Source organism: Arvicanthis niloticus, chromosome 3 (genome assembly GCF_011762505.2).
Source record: "Arvicanthis niloticus isolate mArvNil1 chromosome 3, mArvNil1.pat.X, whole genome shotgun sequence".
Lineage (NCBI taxonomy): Eukaryota > Metazoa > Chordata > Mammalia > Rodentia > Muridae > Arvicanthis > Arvicanthis niloticus.
The window spans coordinates 35,141,017-35,154,233 of NC_047660.1; positions in this window are offsets into that span (position 1 = coordinate 35,141,017).

Below are 13,217 nucleotides of genomic sequence, written 5' to 3' on the forward strand. Positions count from 1 at the left end.
GATGAAAGGAGTATGAGAAATGAGCGCAAACTTCACAAAAAAGAGGCAAGTCCATCACCCATTCCTGCTCTTTCTTTTGCCTCCTGCCTTTTTGTGGATGAGGGCTTGTTTATTCTGAGAACAACAAAAATAACACAGCCCCAATGACAATAGCAACAACAGGATCCATGAAGAGTAACTCTCATGCTACTAAAAGTAAGTCTAAAGCCAGTGCTAATGGGATATTTGCAAATCTCTTTACAGATTTAACTACTTAAGAAATCTCTTTCTTGCCTAATGTCAGATTCCTGACTGAAGCTCACTTCCTTGTCCTTGGCCAATGTCATATTATTGCCAAGCAGCCACAAAGGCCTCTCCCTTTTTTTTTTTTTTATTTTATAAATAAGACGGAGCCTATCTTAGGCTCTTCTGACAAGAATGCCTTCCTTACCTGTCATGGAATATGCATTATCAAAAGCAATGCACTTCTGTCTTAGGTTGGTAAGATTCTGTGCAGAATCTTACCCATCCTTGGCTTGCCAGCCTGTTAATTTAATAACATTGTCTGGGAGTCCAGTTTCAGGTTCAAGCCATGTACTTTGGCTGCCAACATGTTGATGTTGTTAAAGACAAACTTTAACATGATGACCAGGAATAAAATTATTCTCAGGACAAAAAAGGCTATCATGATCAAGCTATATATGCCATTCTTGAAGCTTGACCAAAATAAAAATATTGACCTCAGGTCATGGGTAATTTTATCAGTAGTATCTGCCACATCAACACTCAGCAGAGCAGTATTCTTTAAATTCATAAGCTCACTACGCAGAGTTAAACCATCCAGAGAGGTGTTAGAATTATGCCAAATACACTGCAAGTGTCTTTAAACATTTCCCTAATTATAATGATAGACAGGAATCCAAATCTTAGGCTAGAACAAAGAAATAATTTCAGGCAGAAATCTAAATATTAAGTTAGAACAAAGAAGTAATTTCAGGCAGGGATTTAAATTTTAGTCTAGAATAAGGAAGTAGGCTTCAGACATGAAAATGACTTTGGGCTAGGACAGGAAATTTGCCTCAGATATTTTGGTCATCCTGATAAGCCCTTAGAAACAGTAATCACAGGAATGTTCATGGAATTTTGTTTATTTATTGCCTTGCTTGTTCTTTGACTATTTGTATCTATTGTATTGCTAGTTCCTCAACCTAGAACTGACCTTGATACTTGCATGTAATTGAAATGATATAAAAGCAAAAAGGAGGAGTAGGGATGGGATGGGGGTTTCTAGGGAAGGGAAATAGGGAAAGGGTATGGCATCTGAAATGTAAATAAATAAAATATCCAATTTAAAAAAAAAGAAACAAAAAAGAAGAAGAAGAAGAAGAAGAAGAAGAAGAAGAAGAAGAAGAAGAAGAAGAAGAAGAAGAAGAAGAAGAAAGAAATCCCAGTCTTCATGGTAATTGTGCTGTATCAGGAAGTAGTAGTCTTTTTGCTTGGGCAGAATGATTAGAAATAACTCCCAAGAATGACCACTGGAAGAAACCAGTTGATACCACTCAGCACATAGATGGATTCATTGTAAACTAAAACCGTGGCATTGTTTTAAATAAAGCATTGGTCACACTTATCATTGATTAATCAAGTGCTCAAAATATCTGAATATTATCACTTACAAATCCATTTGGTGATATTTTATTCAGATTCTCAGAAGAGCATATTTATCCCATGAAGGGCCTTTGTAGAATTTCAGAATAAGAAGCCACTGCCAAACAAAAGTATCCATTTATTTATTTATTTATTTATTTATTTATTTATTTATTTAGTGAGTTCAGCTCAGAACCACAAAGCATACTGAAAGAGAAGAAAACAAACCATTGAGACAAGTCAGGTATGGATTCCTACAAGGTATATTATCAACTTAAGATAAGCTGGTAGATTCTTAAGACTACAGTATATCTGGAAATCTACAATACACTCCTAGTTACCTATGTCTGATGTGCCTCAGTGTTTTGCTTTCTTCTCTCTTTGGGCACTTTTGTGTTCTGATCTCCTATGGCATGAACTCATGGCTTCTGTTTTCTAAGTTTATACATGAGAGTAAGTGTGCACACATACTTCTTTTCTCTTTATTTTCTCTTTATTTTCATGTAAATTCTTAGAGATATCAGTGATCTGAAGTGTGAGTTTACAGTTCTGGGTGTTTCTGGATCTCATTTTGAGAAAACTATCTTTTTTTAACTCAAGGATCTTCCCAGCAAAACTGCCCACTGTTGCTGGGAAGTATTGGAAGTTTACTCAGTTTGAGATTGGGCACTATATGTTAAAAGCAAAAGCTACGACTTTTGAACTTGTTTCAACTTGTTAATATATTTTTTTAAAGAAGACATCTGATAAAGTCTGTGGATTGTTGAGATTACAAAGAAATTTCTTTTTAAATTTTATTTACTACTTTTTTTTTCCACCCCAGATTTTATCCCCTTTTCGGTCTACCCTCTGACTGTTCCACATCGCATACCTCCTATACCCTACCCTCTCCTGGTCTCCAGGAGGATGGCCCCACCTCCCACCCTACCAGACCTCCCAACTCCCTCGGGCCTCCAGTCTCTTGAGGTTTAGGTGCATCTTCCCTGACTGAACCCAGACCCTGCAGTCCTCTGCTATATATGTGGTGAGGGCCTCAAATCAGCTAGTGTATGCTGCCTGGTTGGTGGTTCTGTGTCTGAGAGATCTCAGGGGACAAGATTAACTGAGACTTCTGGTCTTCCTACAGGGTCGCCTTTATATTTTTTTTTATTGGATATTTTATTTACATTTCAGATGTTATCGCCTTATCCCATACACCCCCGCCCAGGAACCACCTATCCCATCCCCCCTCATCCTGCTTCTATGAGGATGTGCCCCCACTTACCTCCCCACTCCCACCAATCCACCCTCGAATTCCCCAACACTCCATATCTAGCCTTCATGGGACCAAGGATCTCTTCTCCCACTTATGCCCTACAAGGCTATCCTCCCCTAACTATACAGCTGGAGCTATGGTTCCATATCTATGTGCTCCCAGGCTGGTGGTTTAGACCCTGGAAAGCTCTGGTTGGTTGGTTGGTATTGTTGCTCTCCTCATGGGGCCACAAACCCTTTCAGCTCCTTCAGTCTTCTCTCTCACTCCTCCATTGAAAACCCCTTGATCAGGTCAATGGTTAGCTGTGAGCATCTGCCTCTAAATATGTCAGATACTGGCAGACCTCTAAAGAGACAGTTACATCAGGCTCCTGTCAGCATGCACTTCCTGACATCCATATCAGTGTCTACCTTTGGTGACTGCACATGGGATGGATACCCAGGTGTAATGGTCTCCAGCTGGCCCTTCCTTCAGTTTCTGTCCCACACCTTGCCTCCATATTTGCTCCCTTGAGTATTTTGTTATTTCTTCTCAGGACTGAAGCACTCACAGTTGGTCTACCTTCTTCATGAGCTTCCTGTGGTCTGTGAGTTGAATGATGGTTATTTCAAGCTTCTGGGCCAATATCCAATTAACAGTGAGTGAATACCATGTGGTGGTTTTTTTTGTTTGTTTGTTTATTTGTTTTTTGGTTTTTTTTGTGATTGGGTTACCTCATTCAGGATGATATTTTCTAGTTCCATCCATTTACCTAAGAATTCCTCAAATTCATTGTTTTTAATAGCTGAGTAATATTCCATTGTGTAAATGTACTACAATTTTTGTATCCATTCTTCTGTTGAAGGGCATCTGGGTTCTTTCCAGCTTCTAGCTATTATAAATAAGGATTCGATGAACGTAGTGGAGCATATGTTCTTGTTATATGTTGGAGCATCTTCTGGGTATATGCCCAGGAGTGGTATAGATGGGTCTTCAGGTAATGCTATGTCCAATTTTTTGAGTGATTTCAAGAGTGGTTGTACCAGCTAGAATCACACCAATAATGAAGGAGTGTTCCTCTTTCTCCACATCCTCATCAGCATCTACTATCACCTGAGTTTTTTATCTTAGCCATTGTGACTGGTGTGAGATAGAATATCAGGGTTGTTTTGATTTGCATTTCCCTGATGACTAAGGATGTTGAACATTTCCTTAGGTGCTTCTGGGCCATTCGAGTTTCCTCAGTTGAGAATTTTTTGTTTCGCTTTGTATCTCATTTTTAATAGGGTTATTTGGTTGTCTAGAGTCTAATTTCATGAGTTCTTTGTATATATTGGATATTAGCCCTCTATCAGATGTAAGATTAGTAAAGATCTTTTTCCAATTTGTTGGTTGCCGTTTTGTCTGATTGACAGTGTCCTTTGCCATACAGAAGCTTTGAAATTTTCTGAGGTCTCATTTGTCAATTCTTGATCTTAGAGCATAAGCCATTGGTGTTCTGTTCAGGAACATTTCCCCTGTGCCTAGGTATTCGAGTGTCTTCCCCACCTTCTCTTCTATTAGTTTCAGTTTATCTGGTTTTATGTGAAGCTCCTTTATCCACTTGGACTTGAACTTTGTACAAGGAAATAGGACTGGATCAATTTGCATTCTTCAACATGCTGACCTCCAATTGAACCATCACCATTTGTTGAAAATGCTGTCCTTTTTCCATTGAATGGTTTTAGCTCCTTTGTCAAAGTGACCATAGGTGTGAAAGCTCATTTCTGGATCTTCAATTTTATTCCATTGATCTTCTGTCTGTCTTTGTACAAATACCATGCAGTTTTTATCACTACTGCTCTGTAGTACAGTTTGAGGTCAGAGATGGTGATTCTCCCAGAAGTTCTTTTATTGTTGAGAATAGTTCTTGATAGCCTGGTTTTTTTTTTTTTTTTTTTTTTTTTTTTTTTTTTTTTTTTTTTTTGTTATTCCAAATAAATTTGCAAATTGCTCTTTCTATCTCTATGAAGAATTGATTTGGAATTTTGATGGGGATTGCTTTGAATCTGTAGATTGCTTTTGGCAAGATGGCCATTTTTACTATATTCATCCTGCGAATCCACAAGCATGGGAGATCTTCCATCTTCTGAGATCTTTTTTGATTTCTTTCTTCAGAGACTTGAATTTCTTGTCATACAGATCTTTCACTTGCTTGGTTAGATTCACACCAAACTCAAAGAAAAAAACCACATGATCATCTCACTAGATGCTGAGAAAGCATTTGACAAAATTCAACATCCCTTCATGGTAAAAGAAGTCTTGGAAAAATCAGGAATTCAAGGTCCATACCTGAACATAGTAAAAGCAATAAACACAAACCAGTAACCACTGTCAAACTAAATGGAGAGAAACTTGAAGCAATCCCACAAAGATCAGGGACTAGGCTGCCCACTCTCACCCTACCTATTCAATAGAGTACTGGAAGTCCTAGCCAGAGCAATTAGACAACAAAAGGAAGTCAAAGGGATACAAATAGGAAAGGAGGAGGTCAAAATTTCACATCATTTGCAGATGATATGATAGAATACTTAAGTGACCCTAAAATTTCCACCAGAAAACTAAATCTGATAAACAACTTCAGCAAAGTGGCTGGATATAAAATCAACTCAAACAAATCAGTAGCTTTCCTCTACTTGAAGGATAAACAGGCTGAGAAAGAAATTAGGGAAATGACACCCTTCACAATAGTCACAAATAACATAAAATACCTTGGTGTGAATCTAACCAAGCAGGGTCGCCTTTAAAAAAAAAACAACAATTTTTTTTTAAATTTTGCATTTCTTTTGAAAAATTGAAAACATGGAAAATTCGTTCTAACCGCTTGTCAGCGAGGGGCTCACACACCTGGAACACCTTCAACATTATCCTCAGGTCCTGTACTGCGGTCTGAAACTAGTGCAGTTTTTCATACTACCTCTCTCTCTAACTTATTGCAGGCATCTGTTCATCTCAGTGCTCATATATAGTTCTTGACTATTGTGCTTTTTAAGTGTTCTATGAGTTTTTAATCCCTTTCATATATTAACTATTTAAAATAGAATGTCCTGTTACCTGGTTGCAATTTCATTAAGTACACTAACAATGTTTGTTTATTAGCTCTGTGTGTTACATGGGAGTAAAATAAGTATTAAAAAAAACTATATTTAAAACACCTGGCAAAAAAGCAATCTACAGCTTCAATGCAATACCCATCAAAATTCCAAATCAATTCTTCATAGAGATAGAAAGAGCAATTTACAAATTCATTTGGAATAACAAAAAACCTAGGATAGCGAGAACTATTCTCAACAATAAAAGAACCTCTGGGGGAATCACCATTCCGGACCTCAAACTGTACTACAGAGCAGTAGTGATAAAAACTGCTTGGTATTGGTACAGAGACAGAAAGGACGATCAATGGAACAGAATTGAAGACCCAGAAATGAACCCGCATACCTATGGTCACTTGATATTTGACAAAGGAGCTAAATTCATCCAGTGGAAAAAGGACAGCATTTTCAACAAGTGGTGCTGGCTCAACTGGAGGTCAACATGTAGAAGAATGCAAATTAATCCATTCTTATCTCCTTGCACAAAGCTCAACTCCAAGTGGATAAAGGACCTTCACATAAAGCCAGGTACACTGAAAATATTAGAAGAGAAGTTGGGGAAGACCCTCGAATACCTAGGCACAGGGGAAAATTTCCTGAACAGAACACCAATGGCTTATGCTCTAAGATCAAGAATCGACAAATGGGACCTCATCAAATTGCAAAGCTTCTGTAAGGCAAAGGACACTGTCAACAAGACAAAACGGCAACCAACAGATTGGGAAAAGATCATTACCAATCCTACATCTGATAGGGGGCTAATATCTAATATTTACAAAGAACTCAAGAAATTAGACGCCAAACAACAAAATAACCCCATTAAAAAATGGGGTACAGAGCTAAACAAAGAATTCTCAACTGAGGAAACTCGAATGGCCGAGAAGCACCTTAAGAAATGCTCAACATCCTTAGTCATCAGGGAAATGCAAATCAAAACAACACTGAGATACCACCTCACACCAGTCAGAATGGCTAAGATCAAAAACTCAGGTGATAGTAGATGCTGGCGAGGATGTGAAGAAAGAGGAACACTCCTGCATTGTTGGTGGGGTTGCAAGCTGGTACAACCACTTTGGAAGTCAGTCTGGCGGTTCCTCAGAAAATTGGACATAGCACTACCTGAGGACCCAGCTATACCACTTCTGGGTATATACCCAGAAAATGCCTCAACAAATAACAAAGACATATGCTCCACTATGTTCATAGCAGCCCTATTTATAATAGCCAGAAGCTGGAAAGAACCCAGATGCCCTTCAACAGAGGAATGGATACAAAAAATGTGGTACATTTACACAATGGAATATTACTCAGCTATTAAAAATAATGAATTCGAGAAATTCTTAGGTAAATGGATGGATCTAGAAAATATCATCCTGAGTGAGGTAACCCAATCACAAAAGAACACACATGGTATTTACTCACTGATAAGCGGAGATTAGCCCAAAAGTTTGAAACAACAAAGATTCAACTACCAGACGACATGAAGCTCATGAAGAAGAAAGAACAAGTGAGGATGCCTAGGTCTTTCTTAGAAGGAGTAACTAAATAACCAAGGGAGCAAATATGGAGACAAAGTGTGGGTCAGAATCTGAAGGAGGGGTTGTAGGGAGACCATTGTGTCTGGGTATTCATTCCATAGGCAGTCACCAAAAATAGACGCTGATAGGGATGTCAGGATGGGAAAGCTGACAGCAGCCTGATAAGGCTGTCTCCTTAGAGGTCTCTCAGAGTCGGACATACCCAGAGACAGATACCCACAGCTATCCATTAATCTGATCAAAGTTCCCAATGGAGGAGTTAGAGAGTAAATTGAGGGAACCGTGAACCATACGGGCTGGTGGCCCTGTGAGGAGAGCAAGAATACCAACCAGCCAGAGCTCCCCAGGGTCTAAACCACCAGTCCAGGTGCACATAGGGAGAGACACATGACTCCAGCTGTATATGTAGGGGAGGATGGCCCTGTTGGGCATAGGTGGGAGACAAGATCATTGGTACCCTGAAGGCTGAGCACTGAGGGGGGGGGGAATCTGAGGGTGGGGAGGGAGGCTGGGGGTAGGTGGGTAAACACCTTCATAGAGGCAGGAGGAGGGGGGATGGGATAAGGGGTTCCTGGGTGGTGGGGGAAATATGGTAAGGGGATAAAATTTGAAATGTAAATATTATATCCAATAAAAGAGGGGAAAAATAGAAAAGCGGTTAGAACCAACATTCTTAATAAAATGTCAGCCCTCTTTAAAAAAAAAAAAAACTATCTTGATACTAAAATTTGTTTTGAGAATTGTATATTGCAGAATGATCAGCCTTGGTGTATCTACTCAACAAGCAAGCTGGGCAGACCTGCTCAAACCTCTGAGGTCCGTGAATTCCACCTGGAGGCAGCGAAGACACAGCATCAGAGGATTGTCAACTTGCTCTCCCCCCCCCCACTCCTCTTCTAATATCTCAACGCCCATAATCAGCTTGAAGAAGCTAATGATGAGTCAGCGCCCCTATTCCCTGGGCATGGGGACTAAGGTGGTAAATGTTGGGCTGTCTCCCTAGGGAAAAGTAGTGGTTTTGTCGGAATAGAGAGGATTAGCTAGGGTTTATTGCATAGCCATAACCTATTAGTAGAAATCTGTATAATTAATATCAAGATGAAGATATAAATTCTTAAATGGCACCAATTTACTTTGTTTACAAATTTTAAGGTTTTCATTGGCATGAGCTTCTTAGTGATATAAGAGTGAGATGAATATTGTTACTCTCATAGGCATTGTACCAGTATAACACACTTAGGAATACAAAGCTTAGACCCAGTCCTTCTTTAACTTTTTTAACTGATTTGAGATGGTCAGCCTGTGAGTTAAGGGACTATAGCAAATTCATGACTTGGAGTTTATTATAAGGGTGTTCTCTATGTTTTATTTAGACATAGCTGAGTGGAGTTAACAGGCAACAGTCCAGATTACCTTACATGGATAGCTGGTTTTCAAAACATCAGAAATCCTTAGAATTGACATGACAAACATTTCAGTATTAATGTTCATTTTCATTAGAGACCTGTCTGCTCCGGACAGCTTCCTATGTTAAATTCTAAGAAGAAATTGAGCATCCTTGGAGTTACTCCAGTTGTGGTGAGACAGCCACTAGGCAAGAATTGCCACTTTCCTTCTACAGACAAATTACTGTCCAGAAAAGGACACACTTGCAGAATAGTCGACTGATTATATCTGCCTAGACAGAGTAATCAGCCCTTAATAATTCTGCAGCACTAAGGTCTGTCAGATGATCCTGGGCCAGAAGGCAGAAGAACAGATGCTCCAACGTTTTGAAGTAGAGCGAGTGTCCAGGTGTTCAGAGGTCTCTATAAATTGGCTAAGTTTTAGAAGCTATGCTTTGTGCTTCCCACAATTATAGTCAACTCAGTCATTCTGGATTTCTGATGAGGTTGGAAACTTATAGCCTCATAGCCAATCCTGGCTATTTACTTCGAGAGAAAAGATCTGAGTGTATGGTCATCAGCTGACATTCATCCTAAAGCCAAGGAAAAAGCCAGGTTCAGAACTAAGTGTTTTAGTTAGGATAGATGACAGAGGTGCTGGTTAGTCAACAAAAGGATGGACTGGGTATTAGGACTATCTTGTACCTCACTGGTACAAATAGGCATAATTATGCTCTAATTGTATTTTGAGAGAAAAGTTTCCTTTTAACAGAAAGGGTGATGTGTAGGAGGAGCTAAGGTGGGAGGAGTACTGAGAGGAAGAAAAGGAGTAAGAAGAGGAGAAGAAGAAGGAGAGGAGAAGCTAGGTGATGAAAGAGAGATAGAGGGGGGAGACAGGGAAGCAGATGTTCATGTATCTCCACCAGTCAAAGATAGTTGATATATCTAGGTTGGGTAGTGGGTTACACCTCTGATTGAACAATACCAAACTTATAAAGCCTATGATTAACATTTCTTAAAAAAATGTATAAATGCAAAAATGAAAAGGGGGCATGGGATAGGGGTTTTCTAAGGGGGGGGAATGGGGAAACGGGATGGTATCTGAAGTGTAAATGAAATATCTAATAAAAAAAATAAGGACATCAAAAAAAAATAAAACACCTGGCAAAAGTTATTTGTAATAACAATCACTAATTTCAAAGTAAATACTTTACATTTATTTGGCAAAATTGTGTGTGTGTGAGTGTCTGTGTGTTTGTGTGTGTGCTTATAATATTGTTTTAAATGGTATAATAATCTCTTCTTCCTTCAAAATTGATTTTTTTTTTTTGCTCTTATTGCTCTTTTGCCAAACAAAGTTGTAAGAGATTCTTACAACGGTTTGGAGTTTCATGGAGCACATGGTTTAGTATCTTCAGGTTATAAATGTTATCTCATGACATTCTTCACTTTCATATTATTCCAAAAATTAAATAGAAAATAATTACAAAGAAAACCACAGGAACAGTAAAAGAAAACTTACACTTAAAAAAGGAGTCACACTTCAAAAAAAATAAAGCCCCAAAAGAAAAGTTATCTCTTGACTACAGAGGAAAAAACAGGAACATTTTGGGATGAAGCAACTCTGTTATTGAAGCATAATTCCTAGCCAAAAATTCCAGAAAGCAAGCTGTCGGTGAGCAGAAGGTGTAGACACAGGGCACATGAAAACAGGATTGCTGAGCTATCATTAATAACCTACCAGGCCAATCACAATCAATCTTTCATCCTTCTTTGAAATGTTAAGAAATATGCATAAAATGGATTCAGAATGTCATCCCAATATAACAACGATGCAAATTAAGCTTGAACTGTGTCTAAGAGATGTTATTTACTGATGTTTTGACATGATGTTTTGGTTGTTGATAGTTCAAAACATAAGCCTATTACTCAGATGAGAACATATTTGATATGTGGCTTACTTTTATGTCCTGTTGATCATCTGATAAACATTTTTGTTTGATAATGCATATATATATATATATATATATATATATTTTTTTTTTTTTTACTCAGCTCTTCGAAGTAGGGTCTGCAGTTCGTTTCCTTCCTCCAGAGAGGCTGTTAAGAAATGCTGCTTATACTTAACAAACCACAGCAACTGAATCCTCAGTGAGGGTCAGTGTGGAAAACCTCACATTGTTTTGTGGTGTAGGAATATACTGACCACAGCCGACTGTCCCTGAGGTGACATGAATTAATTTGTTTACCCTGATACCTCTGCTCTAGGTTGGTGAACAGATACGCTTACTGTGGTTACCTATAGAAGTGCAGGTGATGGACTGCTAATGGGAGCATGGCTGACTCACAGGCAGCCTTCTCATCAGAAAACCCAGAGCAGCGTTAAGTGATAACTCAGAAGAGCTGTGCTTCTGAGCTCCTTTCCCAACTAGCAGGTAGGCAGAGCCACTGAAGGATATTGCTCCCAGCAACTGCACCCTGCTTTTCTGACTTAAACGAGGACTCTCAAGAGCCTTGTAGTTTCCTGAAGAAGTTGCATCTCCAAGCTTCATTCGTTCTTGAGTCATATGAACGTCCTTCATCCTCCTAGGATGCAACTGTTCCATTTAGAGGATATTGATACACAACAAAAAGGAAAGACATCAACAAGTTGAAAGATTTTGTAAATGATCTTTTTTTATCCTCCTTACATCTTTAGGGACCAGTAAAAATGCTACATGGTGCTGGTTGGTGTATATTATATCTGATATATTCATTGGAATTACAGCTATGTAGTGCTATTTTTTTTCTTTTGAAAATAAAATATAGTAATTTAAAAAAAATTCTCAACATGGCTCAGTAAGGCTTAGATTAATCTTATTTGATGTAGAATTGGGATTGGTGGAATAGATATTCTAGAAAGTTTTGGGGGAAAATATACCAAAGTAGAAAGGTCAGCAGGCATGACACTCAAGTCTTGAAAAATTCAGACTGAGACCCTGAATTTAATGGGATTGGCTTTGATTTCTTTCCCTGGTTCAAGCTCTATAGATTCCTGGGAGAGTATATGAAGTAGAAATCAAAGGACTGGTCTCACTCAGACCCATGCAATCCTTCAGGACAGACTATAACATTTAACTATAGCCAGTAGTGTAGAGTATGACATGATGTGACACAGAATATTATCACTAAAATAATTGTAACTGGGCTAGTGAGATAGCTAAATATATAGTCTAGCAAGACTGATTGATAGACTGAATTAAATCTCTGGGACCCACATAGTCGAAAGAGAGAAACTGCTTGGTTTGTTGTTCAAGGATGACCACATGCATGCATGTCACAGAATGTGTAATTCTGGCCAATGAACCTCATCAAAATAGTAAATAAATATAATTTTTTTGAGTTTTTCTCTTTTTTTTTGTTTTAATTGTTTCTTTTCTGAAATAGGATCTCTGTGCATATCCTTGACTATCTGTAAACTTACTTTGTAGACCAGGTTGGCCTTTAACTCAAAGAAATTTTCCTGCTTCTGCTTCCTAAGTGCTAGGATTAAAAGTGGGCTCTTTTAAACTTGACACTAAAAAGTTAATTTTCTTAAAACATTGCTATTATATTATGGAGAAACCCATAACTAATATATAATTGATGAAAGGCTAGAAGCTTCAATTATAAAATAAAAATAAAAATTAATTATCCTAAAGGAAATACAAAAAACATATTACATGCACATATGTGAATACTTCATGGCAAGTTTTGGATAATAATAAATACACTTCATCATTAATTTATTTCAATAAGAATAAGGCTTTTGTTTTTTTTCAAAATTATAATACAGTCTCTATATAATTATTATTTTAAATATTTTACAAGGCTTGCATAAAGGTCATTTTTTCAATATTTTGATATCTGTGGTTTAAAAGTATTTTAAAATGGCAAAGGAAGAAATGTCTTTTACAGTATTGGAACACAAATTTGAATAATATTAAATTAAGATACCATATAAGGTCCTTTCTAACACAAATAAATCTTATATACTGTGCTATATCTATTTTTGAGTGAGGTCATTTGTGTATTTTTTTGGAGTTCAGAAGAAGTATGTATGTTTCAACTGGCTTACGTGTGAAGAGCATGGAAATGGGCTCTACTTTCTTTATAGGCACAGGTCAAGGAAGTTTCTCTCATGGGTTACGTGAAAAGAAAAAGGAAACATTTAAGACATTTCTTTTTCAATAGAGTATTATAAATAGTGCATTAAGTAATTCTGACATGGGTTAATGATATGTGCCATGTTCACAAACACAATTCAAGTAAACATGTAAACTCT